Source organism: Prinia subflava, chromosome W, assembly GCF_021018805.1.
Source record: "Prinia subflava isolate CZ2003 ecotype Zambia chromosome W, Cam_Psub_1.2, whole genome shotgun sequence".
Taxonomy (NCBI): domain Eukaryota; kingdom Metazoa; phylum Chordata; class Aves; order Passeriformes; family Cisticolidae; genus Prinia; species Prinia subflava.
In genome coordinates, this window is record NC_086282.1 from 786,487 (window position 1) to 802,995 (window position 16,509).

A 16,509-nucleotide genomic window follows, 5' to 3' on the forward strand; every position below is an offset into this window, starting at 1 on the left:
TGTGGTCAGGCAGGACACATAGCAGTGAGCTGTCCCCAGCTGGCACAGCCATCCCCAGCAGTGCCCCCGCTCCAAGAGTGCTCGAGAGGGCCCTGCTGGGGCTGCGGGAAGAAGGGGCACCTCGTTAAGGACTGCAGGTCCCCACTCCAGGGAAACGGGAAAGGGAGGGAGCGTGTGGGCCGCACTCAGCCTCCTCCCGCTGCGAATGCAAGGCAGCCCATCTATGCCAACCCCCAGTGGGGCGGGGAACCCTCATACCCCATGCCCCCACAGGAGACAGCCAGTTTCGCAACCCCGCCAGCGACACAACTGCACCTGCCACCGCCACAAGCCGCGCCTGTGCCACACGGCCAGCAGGGAATGCCCCAGAGTGGGACCCCCTGGGTGACCCTGGCCATGAAAATAGGGAAGGAGCCCCTGATGGTGCTGGGGACATGCCGCCTTTATGGCAGTCATTTTTCCTCAAGCATATTGGCCCCTGCACTGGCAATTTAAAGAAGTCCCCCCAGTGAATGGAGTGGGAGGGCAATCCCAGGTGTGGAAAAGCACCCAGCTGGTGTCTATAACAGTTCACACGGAAAAGGGACCAGAACAGACAGTGGCAATCTAACCCTACATTTTGCAAAACACTCCACCCTTGATAGGAAGGGACATCCTTGCTATGTTAGGAGTCAGGATCACAAATTTATCCTGAGGGCCACTGCCGTACACCCACCGATGCTGATCAAACTGACTTGGAAATCATCAGACCCTGTATGGGTCGAGCAGTGGCCCCTGTCAAAGCCTCGAATGGCAGCCTTGCTGGAACTGGTTGACCACGAGCTGAAAAAGGGTCACATAGAACCCTCCACCAGCCTGTGGAACACCCCCATGTTTGTAATCCTCAAAAGCTCTGGTGAAGGTTATCGCCTCATCCACGACCTGAGGGAAGTGAACAAGACAATCCAGCCTATGGGTCCTGTCCAGACACTGCTGCCTATGAACTCAGCCATCCCTGAAGGGCAGCAATGTGCAGTGCTGGACATCAAAGACTGCTTCTTTTCGATACCCCTGCACACTGAGGACAAGGAACGGTTCGCCTTTTCTGTCGTGTTCCCAAACGGAGAGAGACCCAACCTCCGCTTCCAATGGAAGGTGTTGCCGCAGGGTTTTGTGGACAGCCCAACCATATGCCAAATCACCGTGGACAGAGCACTGATGCCAGTCCGACACTCCCACCCCACTGCAACCATCATTCAATACATGGACGACGTCCTCATCGCCGCACCATCAGCAAGTCGAGTGGATCGCTTAGTGTCCACAATCACAAAAACTCTCCAGGCCAACGGCTTTGAGATCGCTAGCATGAAGATCAAAAGAGGACCCTGTGTGACTTTCCTGGGAGTGGGGATCACAAACTCCTACGTGACCCCTCCCAAGGTGAAGGTCTGCCGAGACATCAAGACGCTCCATGACGTGCAGCGCCTTGTGGGATCTCTGCAATGGCTCCGCAACATCATCCTAATTCCTCCCGAGGTCATGGACCCCTTGTATGACCTCCTGAAAGGAAAGCACCCCTGGGAACCCAAGGAGCTGACGCTGCAAGCAGCGAGCTCCCTCGACTTCATCGAGCATCAGATGTCTACTGGCACACTTGCCAGGTGGAACCCAGGTGTGCCGCTTGATCTATACGTCCACTTTACACAGAAGGGAGGAGTGGGAGCACTGGCCCAAGGACCTTCTGAAAAGTCCCAGCTGATCCAATGGGTGGTCCTCAGAAGACCAGCTCGTGCATTTTCCCCGGGAGTTGAATGCGTCGCCAACCTCATCACGAAAGGCAGGAAACTCGCCTTGAAACACCTGGGAACCGAGCTGACAAGAATCCACCTTCCCTTCCTCAAGCAGCTGACCACGGAGTCAACCGCAATGTCGGAGCACCTGGCCCTTGCCCTCACTGGCTTTGAAGGAGAAATCTGCTACGCCACCAGACCACCTTGGTCTCAGCTACTGACCATTGTCAACATAGACATGCAGCCAAAGGTCATGGACGGACCGCTGCCAGGACCAATGGTCTTCACAGACTCCTCCTCCACGATTTCTACCCCAGGGCCGGTGTGGCAGGCAGGAGAACAATGGCATTGTGTCAAAACATGCAACCCCACACTGTCAGTGCAACAACTGGAAGCAGCAGCTGTGGTCTTGGCGTGCGGACTCTTCCAAGACAAACACCTCAATATCATAACAGACTCTATATTCGTGGCAAGGCTCTGCCTGGCCATGTCGGGACCAGGTGTGTCAACATCTGCAGTGGCCTCAATGCTTGAAGAAGCGCTTTCCTCGTGACAGGGCACCGTGTCTCATTCACGTCAACAGCCACAACCCAGTCAAGGGCTTCTTCCAGACTGGCAACGACAAAGCAGACGCCACGGCAAAGGGAGTGTGGACATTGCAAGAAGCTCGTCAACTGCACGAGTCACTCCACATCGGAGCCAAAGTGCTGGCGAAGAGATGTAGGATCTTGACAGCATGTGGTGGCCACCTGCCCTCATTGCCAGAAGTCACCCCTAGTGACCAGTGGGGTCAACCCAAGAGGTCTCAAGGCCTCAGAAATCTGGCAGTCGGACTTCACTTTATGTCAACTGCTGAAGCCCAGAGCATGGCTGGCAGTGACAGACGACACTTACAGCGGAGTGATTGTGGCCACACAGCCCCCCAAAACTAACTCTAAGGCCACAATTCAGCACTGACTGACAGCTATGGCATAGCTTGGTATCCCCAAGCAAATTAAAACTGACAGTGGTTCCAATTTCATCTCCAAACCAGTGCAAGAATTCGCCTCAAAATGGGGCATCACTTTAGTGCAGGGCATTCCATACAATTCCACAGGTCAGGCCATAGTGGAGCGAGCAAACCAAACTCTCAAAACCAAAATAGAGGTGCTGGCGAAGTCAGAGGGTTTCGCCAGTGCCATTCCCCCAGGGGACCAGGCACAGCTGCTAGCAACCGCCTTGCTTGCATTGAATCAGTTCGTTAGAGCAGAAGCTGTGCACAGCCCCATTCAAAAGCACTGGGCGGCCCAGACACTCGAGGAAGGCCCCCCAGTGATTGTCAGAAACGAATTGGGGGAGTGGGAGTCCAGGTGGAGGTTGGTCATCACAGGCCGAGGATATGCGGCCTTCAAGAGAGATGGCACCGTCAAATGGTGCCTGCTGAAATCAATTAGGTCGGACCTCCAAAAGCAAAACTAACAAAAACCTTGAGACTTTCTTTACAGGATCTGTTTCTGGGACACCCCTGTGATGCCTACGTTCTAGTGCCGAAAGAAGACACACCACCGGAACCTGAGAAACCATTATCGGTAAGACCCAACCAAAAGAGGTACCTCTGTGTGATCCTACTTTTGGGACTTTTGGCCAGTGGTCAAGCCGACCAAGGACAGAATCCCCACCAGCCGTTCCGATGGGTTTTGAGACGTATAGGCAGTGACAAAAACTTTCTAGAAATTATCACTCCTGAAGCACCATCCTTTGTGTTTCACATTGCCGACCTGTTCCCAGGAGAGCACAGATTCAGCACCCACAACCCATGCTACATGATCATGTATCTGTCCTACTGGTGCCCAGCTTCCAACCTGGGGAAACGCTACTGCAATCTCCCGGGATGGGAATACTGTGGGCACTGGGGCTGTGAAACAACTGTGACAGACACCAGGCCACGGAGGAGAGGGTGGGACCCTCCGTCACCAGACAAATTTATACGGTTTTCCTGGGCGCCCACTGGCTGCAGAGTACCAGCTCTCGGACGTGGTGGCATCAGCGACATAGAAACCATGAACATTGAATGGATAGCCAAACATCGGTTATGCTCTGGATACAACATAACCGTTTTGCAACCAAACCACCCAGATTGGGTCACAGGCAAAGTGTGGACAGCAGTCCTCTCAGTTTCATCAGTGCTTGTTAATGTAGAGATCATCAAACTCCGGGTACCGATGCCTGTAACAATCGTACCCAGTCTAACAGTTGAGGGTCCTTCGAGAGAAAAACCCATTGTCCATCCCTAAGTTCCTCCTGCAAAACCCGCTGCTGTTCCACCTAAACAGATGAACGCCAACCAGGTAGGCCACCTAACCGGAACTGACTTAGAATCTATATTTCGCTTGGTAGAGGCCTCTTTCAATTCTCTGAACCAATCCAACCCGAATCTGACTAGGTCGTGCTGGCTTTGCTACGACGTGAAACCCCCTTTTTACGAGGCAATTGCCTTAAACACTTCCTTTAATTACTCTATGGCTGATAACCCTTCCCAATGCAGATGGGACACCTCCCAAAGAGGAATCACTATAAGCTATGTCACTGGCCAAGGCGTATGCTTCGGCAACACGACCCTGGCGAGGCGAAGGGGGAACATCTGTACCGAGGTGATCACACCGCTGAGAGGACCCCGAAAATGGATGGTCCCATCCCAGCCGGGAATGTGGGTGTGCCATTTGACAGGCGTAAGTCCCTGTGTGTACCTTCCCAAATTTAAAATTTCTGCAGACTTTTGTGTACAGGTCCTGATCGTTCCCAGGCTTTTGTACCACAGGGAAGAGGACATGTATCTCCACTTTGAGGACCCAGGCCACCGGCTCCTGAAGAGAGAGTTGCAGACAAGCATCACCATTGCCATGCTGCTCGGTTTGGGAGCAACAGGTGCGGGCACAGGTATTTCAGCTCTCGTCACCCAGAACCAAGGTCTCTCTCAACTGCAGGTCACCGTAGAAGAGGACTTGCAACCCATCGAGAAGTCCATCTCCTTCCTGGAGAAATCCGTCTCATCCCTCTCCGAGGTGGTGATGCAAAACCGGCGCGGACTGGACTTTCTTTTTATGCAGCAAGGAGGCATTTGCGCAGCCCTCGGAGAGGAGTGCTGCTTTTATGCAGACCACACGGGAGTCGTTAGAGACTCCATGGCAGAACTCCGAGATAGATTGGCTCAGAAGAAGAAAGACCGGGAAGCCAAACAGGGTTGGTTCGAGTCCTGGTTCAACCGATCACCATGGCTCACCACCCTAATTTCCACCCTGATAGGTCCACTGGCAATGCTGCTTTTAACTCTCACCTTTGGACCATGCCTGCTGAACAAGCTGGTCTCATTTGTTCAGACCCGCTTGGAACGGGCCAACATTCTGTTTGTAGGCCAGCAACAAATGCTGTAAACCAAACTGTGAACACTGCCAGTTGCAAGGTTTTTCTAATCTGCCTTGCGGAGTTTACTCAGGTTTACCAAAACCCCTTTCCCTTATCAAGTTACTACTTTGTACCTCATTTTAGTGCCTATGATTATGACTACCTCATTTATTTGTGGGGAGAGGGGGGGAGATGTGGTTGATAGGGACAGGCGGACGGAAGATTTCGGGATGTGACAGAAAAGCAGCAGGACCCTTCCCCCCTCATCCATGCAATCACCCCTCTGTGGTATGTAACCCCTCCTAACTCCAGTAGTTTTCTACTCCTTACTAACCCTAGCTGGTCCCACCGTCCCCCTCTGACGTAGTAAAGCCCCCTTGACTATTTAACTCCACGAGGTAAGGTAATAAACGCCGTTTTGACCATCCACCAAATTGGTGTCAGTGCTTGTCTATGGCCTGAGTGACCCAGGCGGGGCTGGGTTGCCATGCTGTTTCCTGAAAACCAGGTCTCCTGCCTTCTAGCAGAAGGCAACACCCCTGTCACTTTCTCTTCTCCGCTTCGTATGCTAATTGACAAAGAAGGTTATTAAGCATGCATAGTTTGTTCCTTGAAATGGGTCGGTGGTCCTTTTGTGAGGAGTGGTCACCAAAAGGAGGAAGTAGAACGAGTCTTCCTATTTCTAAACTTTCAACCTTTTCAATGCAGATGTGATTAATGGCTGGTAGAACTCCCTGTTTCCTGTTTTCCAGGACTATTTCAGTGGGTTTCTGGAAACAGGAGGTCTTGTGTTGTATTGATTAGTTTCTCTGTTTGACAAGCAATGAGTTATTAAATCTGGGGTAGCTTATCTTAAATCCGGTTTCTTTTGACCATCCTCTAACTTTTAACTGATTTCAGCAAAGCTTATCTATTAATTTCAGCTAAATCAGCAACATCTACTGTTAGCTGTAACCTTAGCTTTTCTCAAAGCTTCAAAATTAGTGTCTCACTTTTGATTATCAAATTACGATAATCATTCATATTTCTTTGCCCCTCATTATTATTTTGATTCCAGTTAAGGGATGTTATTGGCATTTTCTGATCTCCTTGTTTCCCTTGTGGGTTCTCTCTCTCCCAAATCCTTGTCACTGTGGTCCTAATCATTAGCCTTTCTCCCTGAGAATAAATGATACTCATAATTGACTGCATCTCCTCCCAAGTAAAAATGTTTGGACCTAGAAACTGGTCTAATTGTTCAGCAGTACCACTGGGATCCTCCAATAATCCTTTAATTTCCTTTTTAAAATTTCTGACTTCTGAAGAAGTCAAAGGGGCATTTACAAATCCTGTATTGCCCCCTCCCATAGGTACTTCTCTTAAGGGATATAAATTAACCTCTTTATCCCAGTTTTTCTGCTCTTTATTCTTCTTTTTAACTGAATTCCCTGTATGTTGCTATGGTACTTTAAGAAGGGGATTTCTTTGCACAGCAGGAGCTGTCGTTGCCAAGGGAACTGCAGCCGAGGCGGAGTTTGCTGGGGTTGTCAGAGAAGGAGGGGTGGGGGTGGGGGGGCTGGTCCTGAAGTTGAATCCTCCGGGGAAGGGGCGGGTCTAAGTGGCGGCTGCGGCCGGAGCCGCCGAAGGGGTGGGGGTTTCTGGCGGAAACCAAACCCAGGCACGAACCATTCGCATGGCGGCTGCTCCTGACATAGACAAAGCAACCGGGCTGGGGCCGGCCGGAGCTCCTATGGGGGAAGTGGCCGGGGGTGGGGCGGCCAGAGCGGCTGTGGCTGGCACAGGCAGGATCTCCAATGGGGACCGCAGGGCTTCCATGGACCACGTGGCTGAGACTGGGGGAGGACAGTCCCACGGCATGTCCGGCTGGGCGGTCGCCGACCAAGCAGCCTGGGCGGGGGCAGGCGGAGGCGCGGGCAGCGTGGGCAACAGCGGAACAGCCGTGAACAGTGGGGCAGAGGCCAGCACGGGATCAGGGCCGAGCGGGGTGGCCATGAGCAGAGGGGGAAAAGCCTGCATAGAGGCAGGAGCCACCGGAGCAGCTGAACGTGGGGGGGCAGGAGTCGGCACGGGATCTGGGTCGAACGGGGCCGCCGTGCAAAGGGGGGTAGGAGCTTGCATGGGAACCGGGACGGGCGGGGCGGCTGGAGGCAGCACCTCCAAGGGGTCTGTGAAAAATGTGAAATGATTAATTCATGTTCTTGTGGTTAATGATAAATTGAAAACTATAACAACTGTGTATTATGTGTGTTGTATGAAAGTATAAGTTTCAGGATACCTTGTAACATTTTGTTAAACCAAATTATGAAAAGGCAGGCACCACCCCCGAAGCTCACATTCAGAAATAGACAAAAGGTTTAGGGAAAACCGGCAGTCTCCTCAATCACCGGGAGGAGACCCATCAAGATAAGGCGGCAGGACCATCAACACGCCAGCCGACACCCTCACCGAGCATCAAGCATCATCATCCATATCTCGACCATTAATCAGCCATGAGGATCTATAGAAACTAGACATTAACATATGAACTGAGAGAAAGAACTCTTCAGCCTAGCCAGAGACACCCTTGGATTTGAATAGCTAGCTGGGACACAAAGGGAAATATGGGGAAATATTGCCAAGGGCAGAATAAAATGTATAAAAACTAAGCCCCGAACCGGGCAAATTTGTGAACCTAGAGGGAGACAGCAGACGGCCAGGTTCTGTGTGTCGAGGTTCACCCTTGGCATTTTCCCGGGAAAAAGACTGTCAAGTATCTCCGCTGTTGGTGGGTTTACCGAAATTCTGTAATTCGATCTTTTGTTAATAAACCAAATTATTATTTTAATTGGAATACTGTATTGGCATTTATAACAGGTCCCACCTTTTTTCCCTCTGTTTTTCTTTCTGTTTTGTCTTGGGGGTCTCTGCCACCTTACAAATTTTTATCTCCATAGCATCTGTCTCCTATCCATCATGCAGCATACTCTTGTTCTTCTGGATTAAATGGTTCTTTTGAATTTACAAATATGTTTAAAGCTTGACAAATCCACACTTCTGTAGATCCATATCTGGGGCAGTACACATGGTCTGATCTTATTTCCTTTTTTGCCCATTCTATGACACAAAACTGTATCATCATTACTTTTTCTTTTTTTTCTTGTACTAGGATTATTATCCCATTTAGCAAACAGGACTCCCGCAGGGCTATCCTGGGGATTTTTTTTTTTTTGGTATTCTCTTACCTCCTTGTACTGGTTTGAAAGCAAAACCAGTGAGACTCCAAGTCAGAAATACAATTTAGTAGAGAGAGTACAAACAACAAGAAAGATAAAAATAAAATAAAAATAAAACAAGACAAATGCAATAGTATAAAGGACCACTAACAGAGTCAAAATGCAAACCTGACACCCTGTTGGTCAGGGTGTTGGAAGCAGCCTGAAGTAAGTCCTCCCAGAGTGACAGTTCTGGCTCCGTTGAGGTAGAGGTGATCCTCAAGAAGTCCAGTCGTCCTCTGGGAATCCAGTGGAAACAGGCAATCTTGGTGTTTGGGATGGCTGGTTTTATGCTGGTGGAAAGGCTTTGGCTCCTCCCACTGAGTGGAGCATCTCACAATGGAATGAAGTAATGTTATCAGTCGTGTAAGAGGCCTTAAATGGCCCATTGACAGGTGATATCCCTCGGAGGATGGGTGGAGGAAGAGATAAGGAGGCACTGCCATATCTGGTGTTATCAAGTGTCCCATTAACAGAGGGCATCTCCCCTCTTTCCACCCCTAGAGTTACAAGAGATAAGGAACAATTTCTCCCAACCGACTTCAACAGATGAAAATAGAATACACATTTTTGGTTACATTTCTCAACCCAGGACACTCCTTTTTTCTTCTCTGAACCTAACTTGCTTGTTTTCTGTCCCATTTTTTAAGATTTTATCTGTTCATCTCTTGATCCTGTTTTCCTCTTTCCCTAAAGACCTATACTCCACCTTCCCCTCCCCCACCTCAGGCACACTACACTGTCTTCCAATGATATTTTACAGTACAATACATTACAATGCACCACCCCTCCAGGAAATAAAGTCAAACAGGAAATTAGCAACCTATATTACATTTACTTTCATTCATCACACTCACTCAATTTTATTTCTTCAATATCTCTCTCTCACTCTCTCCGACTCACAACCGAATTACACAAAATTTGGTGCCTTTTCTTTTCAGATTACCTATTAATATCCCCTCATGTGTATTTTTAAGGTCTCCAGTGTTATGGGTTGTGATAAATGATGTGAGATAATTCGTGTTTATAATGTATGTATAATATAAATCAAGTTATACCCTTTGATATAAACGGTACAATCATACAAGGCAGGGCAGGGAGGTAGACGGATTTCGAATCAAAAACGACCTTGCCAGGACCCGGACGACCAAGTTTACAAGAGAAAAGGAGAGGATTGACCAAATTTCAAAGAGAAAAGGAGAGGGAGTCCGAGGAAGATGGGTCCTCTCCAGAGATGGAGCTGCAAATGACCCAATCATTACCACCCAGTTCCGCCACCAGGGACATGCATGTCTGTGGATGCATAGCTGGAAAAGCAGGGACGTGCAAAATCCTGCTTTTAGCCTAAAGGATGAGTAGAAGCTGAAACGTCCCTGAACTGTTGTTTAGATGGGATAAGGATGAAGTAAAGTTTGGAGCAATAGCTATAACAGGATGCTAGACAGGATGTGTTGACCATAAGTTGGGGAAGGCTCATAGCATCCAGCCGCGTGGACAGAGCTTCTAAGCCAATTATGTATACTGCAAGGACGCGTGAACACTATGGTTTAACCAATGATGTTCAGAGTTAGGTGCATGATATGCTTAGCACAGTATAAATGTATGGGAATACACAAGACAGAGAGTCAAACAGACTTGATTAGCATAGCTAGTTTGATAACCAAGATGCCATGGCAGGAACAAACAGAAGTGTGAAAATTACAGGAGATGAGATTACACCTGCTTACGGGAAGAGAGAAGATTCAATCAACTTCTGCAAGCAAAGAATTATTGTAAAATGCATGAGTTTTCTGTGTGATTTTTAACCTGATTATTGTAGTAGAAATTATTAACCTGTTTGAAATAGTATATAAGCTTTTGGGAAACATGAGTAAAAACAAATTCTGATCACCGCATCAGTCTTCCCGTCTCTCAATCAATCGCCAATAATTGGTGCTCCGTATGACCAGAGAAGAACTGGCTATCTGCTGGCAATTGGCGATGCCCCTGGAACTGATCGTGATGGTAAAAGAACCGTGTTTGGGCCTACAATCATCTGTACGCCGGACGTGACAGGTGAGCCAGGGGAACTCAAGGTATGGGACAGGACGTGTCTGACGAGAGAGACGTTAACAAAACCATGCAACGCTTGCTGAGCAAGCTTGGATTCCCCATCCTTAAGCAGGACCTTAAGTCGCTCCTACGATGGGTGTCACGCATGTTCCCCGATACCACCCCTTCCTCTGTTTTTACTCTCTGCTACTGGGACAAGGTCGGCGTAAAGCTCTACCACCTGGCTACACTGCCTGGCCACGAGCCAGAGTTACGCCTGCTTCCTGCGTGGAGGGCAGTCATGGATGGGATTAAAAAAGAGGGGGTAGAGAGGCAGCCTGCGATACCACCGCGGAGACGGCCCCGGAGGCCGTACTAGATGGAAACCTGCCCAGGTCCTGCTCCCCGTCCCCCGTCCGCACCCCCTCCCAGACGAATGCCAGGGATAGAGCCCAGCCAGCACCTGCAGCCCCACCGGTATCCCACCAGTGACCCCAGAGCTGCCGAACGCTAATTACTTATGGGAACTCTGACTCTAGCAGTGATGGAGAGGCTTTTGACCCCAGCCCCGAAAATGATCCGGACTTACTCCCTTCAAATATGCATAACAACTGGTTACAGGTAAAAAAAGAAAGCCCTTAAAGACAGAGACTTTGCCTTTATTTTGCTAATCAATGCCTCTTCAAGTTTCACCAAATGGCCAGCTTTTACAGCAAATCATCTCACAGCATGGGACAGCAACGAGTGCAGACACAAGTCCCACAGCCAACCCAGAAGCTGACACAGTAACCAGGAGCAACCTTCAGCTTCCAGCCGCCCAGACCCCATCCACCGGACCGTCTCCAGCCTACGTGCAGCCACCCCAAGAAGTGCAGTAGCGTTGTCTAATTGCTCAGTTTTTGTCTCCCTACAGGAAATCTATGGACTCTTCCCAGGTCCTCTCAGGGGTGGGTGGAAACAGTCAAGCTATCAAAGCCAACACCTGCTACAGATCACAGGGCCTGAGGGGAAAGTAGGTACTGTCAGTCCTTTTGTACTGTCTGCGCCGCTAGTTTTGTGGGGGGGAGATGTTCTATCTCAATAGGGAATTTTTATGCAGTCAGATTTTGTATAAAGGTCATTAAAGCGCGCGACTTTATAACTAACCTAGAAAAAAAGGAAAAAAAGTTTGGTAAATTAATGTCTCTTAAAATCTTAACAGGAAAGGGGGAGCCAAGGATGGCACCCCTGCTGAGAAGACTGCAGAAAGCTCTTTTATGTTTTCAATCTCTTTGTTCTTGATGAATTCTAAACAAATGGTTACAGCCTTTGAGTGAGAACTTAATGCAGAACAGCTTCTCTCCTTCTCTTGTTTAGTCATCAAACCGAGGTTGAATGCAAATGTGTTATATGTGAGATACTGTAGTACTGTGAATCTCTTAAAAGACGAGGTATTTGCTGTCAATGTGATCCATCCAGCACAAATTCAACAATGAATGTGTGTATATAAATTTGACCTACCTGAAGAATTAGAGCACAGTGGCTTATTGCCACTGAGAATAAGGATATATGATGATTTTGTGACTATCATAATATTTACTGAGAATTTTTTCTAGTGCTCAGACATAGCCTGTTAAACTTACATGCTTTTGACAAAGATTGTGATAACCAGTTGATTTTTAGTTCAACAGACATCTCCCTGAAAATATTTGGGCTGGCAAATAAGCATGCATTCTAATTCGGCACACCCCTTGCAAATTTCAACTGAGATCAAAACTTTACATGATGCACAAAAATTGCTGGGAACAATAAATTTGGTCCATCCCTTACCTGAGATTTCAAATGCAGATTTAGAGCCATTATTTGGCCTCCTGGGAGGAGAGCCCAACTTCTTATCACCCAGACGCTTAAACTAAGAAGCACAAATTGCGCTTCAGAAGGTAGCTGATGCTATCTCTCAGAGGCAATCAGCTAGATGGGCTCCTGAACTGCCACTGTGGCTAATCATTCTGAATCCTAACAAACAGCCTTATGCCTTAATATTTCAGTGGGACTCAGAAAAACCAGACCCTCTGCTAATTATCGAATGGGTCTTTTTGCCTAACAATATGCCCAAGACTATTTCCATGCAAGATGAACTTATGGCCATGTTCATTGTCAAGGCTCGTCAAAGACTGACCTCTTTGGCTGGGAAAGATTTTGATCGTATCTATCTACCTCTCACAATGTTTTATTTGAATTGGTTGCTACAGATGTCTGAAAAATTGCAAATTGCTTTAACAAATTACCAAGGGCAGATATCTATCCATCCGCCTAAACACAAATTATTAAGTTCATCTTTTAATTTAATCCCCAAGCCAAAGAGACGTGAGACTCCTCTGCAAGCTATGACAATATTCACAGATGCGTCTGGGAAAACCCATAAATCAGTGATTGCATGGAGGGACCCTGAAACTGGAACTTGGCAATCTGATATTGCTGTTGTTGAAGGGCCTCCACAAATAGTGGAGTTAGCTGCTGTGGTCAGAGTGTTTCAGAAATTCAGCACACCTTTTAATCTGATTACTGACGCCTCATATGTTTCAGGTATTGTACAGAGAACAGAGAATTCTGTTTTGAAAAATGTTAAAAATGACATTCTTTTTTCCTGGTTAAAACTGCTAGTCTCCCTGTTAGACGAAAGGACGGCTCCTTACTTTGTGATGCATATCAGATCACATTCCAATCTACCTGGCTTTCTCACTGAAGGTAATGCCCAGGCAGACTTGCTAACCTTATCAGTGCAACATGTTTTGCCCAACAAAATAGAGCAAGCTAAACTGAGTCACTCCTTTTTCCATCAAAATGCTGGGGCTTTGGTAAGACTTTTTGGATTAACTCCAGCACAAGCCTCTAATATCATTTCTATATGCCCTGACTGTCAGCGTTGCTCCCTTCCTAATGTGAACACAGGGGTCAACCTGAGAGGTCTACAGATCCTACAAATTTAGCAAACAGATGTGACACACATTCCTGAATTCCGCCGCTTGAAATTTGTGCATGCTTCTATGGATACCTTTTCAGGTGCTGTCTTGGTTTGAAAGACAGGTATCTGCTAGGAAGGGGGCAGGGCCTCCCTAGAGATGGAGAATTCAAATCCCCTCCCTCCAAATTATTCTAATTTAGAAAATTAAAGGAGCTTTCAGACAGAGGTATGGGGATAGGAATAACAGTTCTTTACTAGTATATATGACAAAACAACAAACAAACAAAAACTACAGCATTAATAATAAACAGAACCAAGAACCTTGAGGGCTTTCTTTCACAAAAAGCCCGGGGCAGTTTGATCTCGGTGCCCCTGCAGGACTCCGAGAGGCTGAGCTGGAAGGGAGGAAAAGTCCCGGGCTGGTGGATGAGATGAGGAGCTCTGCGCTGGTAGCTGGAATGGCAGGGATGTCCCGGCAGGGCTGGGCAGTGCAGGGCTACAGAGTAGCAGGAGAGCCTCAGAGCTCCGAAGAAGCAGCGGAGGTGGGGGGAGGGCTGGAGAAAACGAGCTCAGGATTCCTGGGTACACGAGCAGATGACGGTAGCTTTCCCAGGACGAGGCAGAGTGATGGCCGCGAACTCTTCCTGCAGTGAGGGGCAGCTTGACTGTCTTCCTCGATGCTGAGAGCAAGAGTGACAACCCCTCCCCCAGCTCTGTCTTTTTACCTTTCCCAAAGCTCATCATGTCTCCCCTCTGAGGGACACTCCCAGAGACTTAAAAACAATAGGTGTAACCTTGTGCTGCCATGTCCTTCAACTACTCCCTTTTGTTCTGATTAAGTACTGTCATTAAGGTTTCTTGGAAACTTATGGGAAAAAATTCTGTAGGTGAAAAAAGAGGCAAATCTAACCCCCAACAGGTGCTCTGTTTGCCTCAGTTCACACAGGAGAGACAGGGAAAGACGCCTTCTGTGATTTCACTGCTGCCTTTGCCACCTTAGGAATTCCGCAACCGATTAAGACAGATAATGGACCCGCATACATTTCCCGTAGAGTTGCAAACTTCTCCTCTTTATGGGGTATCACTCACAAAAGGGGCATACCTCACTCACCCACATGACAATCAATTATAGAACCCACCCATGGCTCTCTCAAACGTCTTCTGGTACAACAAAAGGGGGGAGCCGGGGACACTCCTGCTGAAAGATTATGCAAGGCCCTGTATGTTTTTAATTTCTTGAATCGTTCAATGACAGACTTAAATCCCCCTATGACTAGGCATTTTGCATCATCCACATCGCATTCCTGCAAGGAGAAACCACCAGTACTAATCTGTGACCCAGAAATGGGTAAAATCCTTGGCCCTTACCCTTTCATCACCTGGAGGAGGGGCTATGCTTGTATCTTCTCAGAAAAAGGACCTTGCTGGATTCTGGCAAAAAATGTGAAGCCATTCCGGGAACCTATACCGATAGCTGACAGAGGCCAGGACGCCACCGCCACCAAGCCCCCGGGAGAGGAGGAGGAGGAACCCCCCTCAGACTGCAGTTGATGACATCCTTTGTTCTACCTAGAAAGGAAACTCTGAACTTTTGGGTTTGATGTCTGTGTAAAGGGTATGGGAATTGGTGATATCACAGAGCCCTTTTTGGCAAATGAATAATGTAAAACAGGTATAAAGCCATTGAATTTTTAGTTATAACTGACCACCACAAAGGATAGTCCTTGAACGAGGACCAAAAGGGGATAAGCTAAAAAAGTTTTTTTTTTCTTTTTGCCACAACATAGTTCTAAACAAACAAACAAAGGCACCATGGAGTTAAATCGAATGCTATACTTATTAGCATTGCTTGCCTTTTGTAGCACTGCCTGGCCTGTTGATCAACCCAAAACAAATGTTTGGATAACTCTGGCTAATGCAACCAAACAAGATACTTTATGCCTGGCCACCGCATCCCCAGAAAATCCATTTTCAACCTGTTTAGTCGGTTTGCCATTAGATGGCTGGCCAATACCAGAAACTACCAAAAGCATAGTACAGAGCTCAAATCCTGTTGATACATGGGATCAGTGGACTCCTTACCTTCCTATAACACCCTTGGAGCCACAAGAATTAGAACTCCTGGGTTCTGTAAAAATGGATTTTTGTGTTAATCTTGATTACACAGGAAAAAATCAGTCAAAAGCCTGGGATGTTTCTCCCTATCATCCTGCATATAAGAATCAGACCTTTTGGTGCAATTACACTTCTGGCAGCCCTTCTAAATCCAGTAACACCCCACTGTGGTTGCCATCAGGAATGTTTCTGGTTTGTGGAGATCAGGCCTGGGCTGCTATCCCTTCGCACATAAAGGGAGGTCCCTGTAGTTTGGGACGACTGACTGTGCTAACACCTAATATGTCCATGATTTTACAGCACAAATATCCCCGCAGAATAAGGCGCAGTCTGCATGCATTTGATGAATACTGCAATGATGACTTGTCTTTGTGGTCTGTGACCCAGATGAATTGGGCTTCTTCGCTTTTGCCAGGACTGGCTGCAAAAAAGGCCTTAAGACAATTAAATAAGATAGGCTGCTGGCTGGCAAAGCAGATGAATGCCACCAGCTCTGCTTTATCAAATTCATTAACAGATGTTGACAGTATAAGGCATGCTACCCTTCAAAACTGTGGGGCAATTGATTTAATCCTCCTTGCTCAGGGCCATGGATGTGAAGATTTCGATGGAATGTGTTGTATGAATCTTTCTGATCATTCAGAATCTATCCATAAAAGCATTTAGCAGCTAAAAGACAGTGTGTTCAAACTAAAGGTAGAATCTGGATCTTGCCTAGATAACCTGTTTAGTGGCTGGGGATTGACACCTTGGCTAAAAGATTTTCTTAGGATTGGAATGCATGTAATGATTTTAATAATAATTGTCTTAGTTATGATACCTTGCTTGCTTCAGTGTGTGCAGAGATTAATTAATAAAGCCATCAAGGGGGTGTTCTTGGTTCATACAGAAGGGGGAGGTCTGGGAATACACAAGACAGAGAGTCAAACAGACTTGATTAGCATAGTTGGTTTGATAACCAAGATGCCATGGCAGGAACAAACAGAACTGTGAAAATTACAGGAGATGGGATTACACC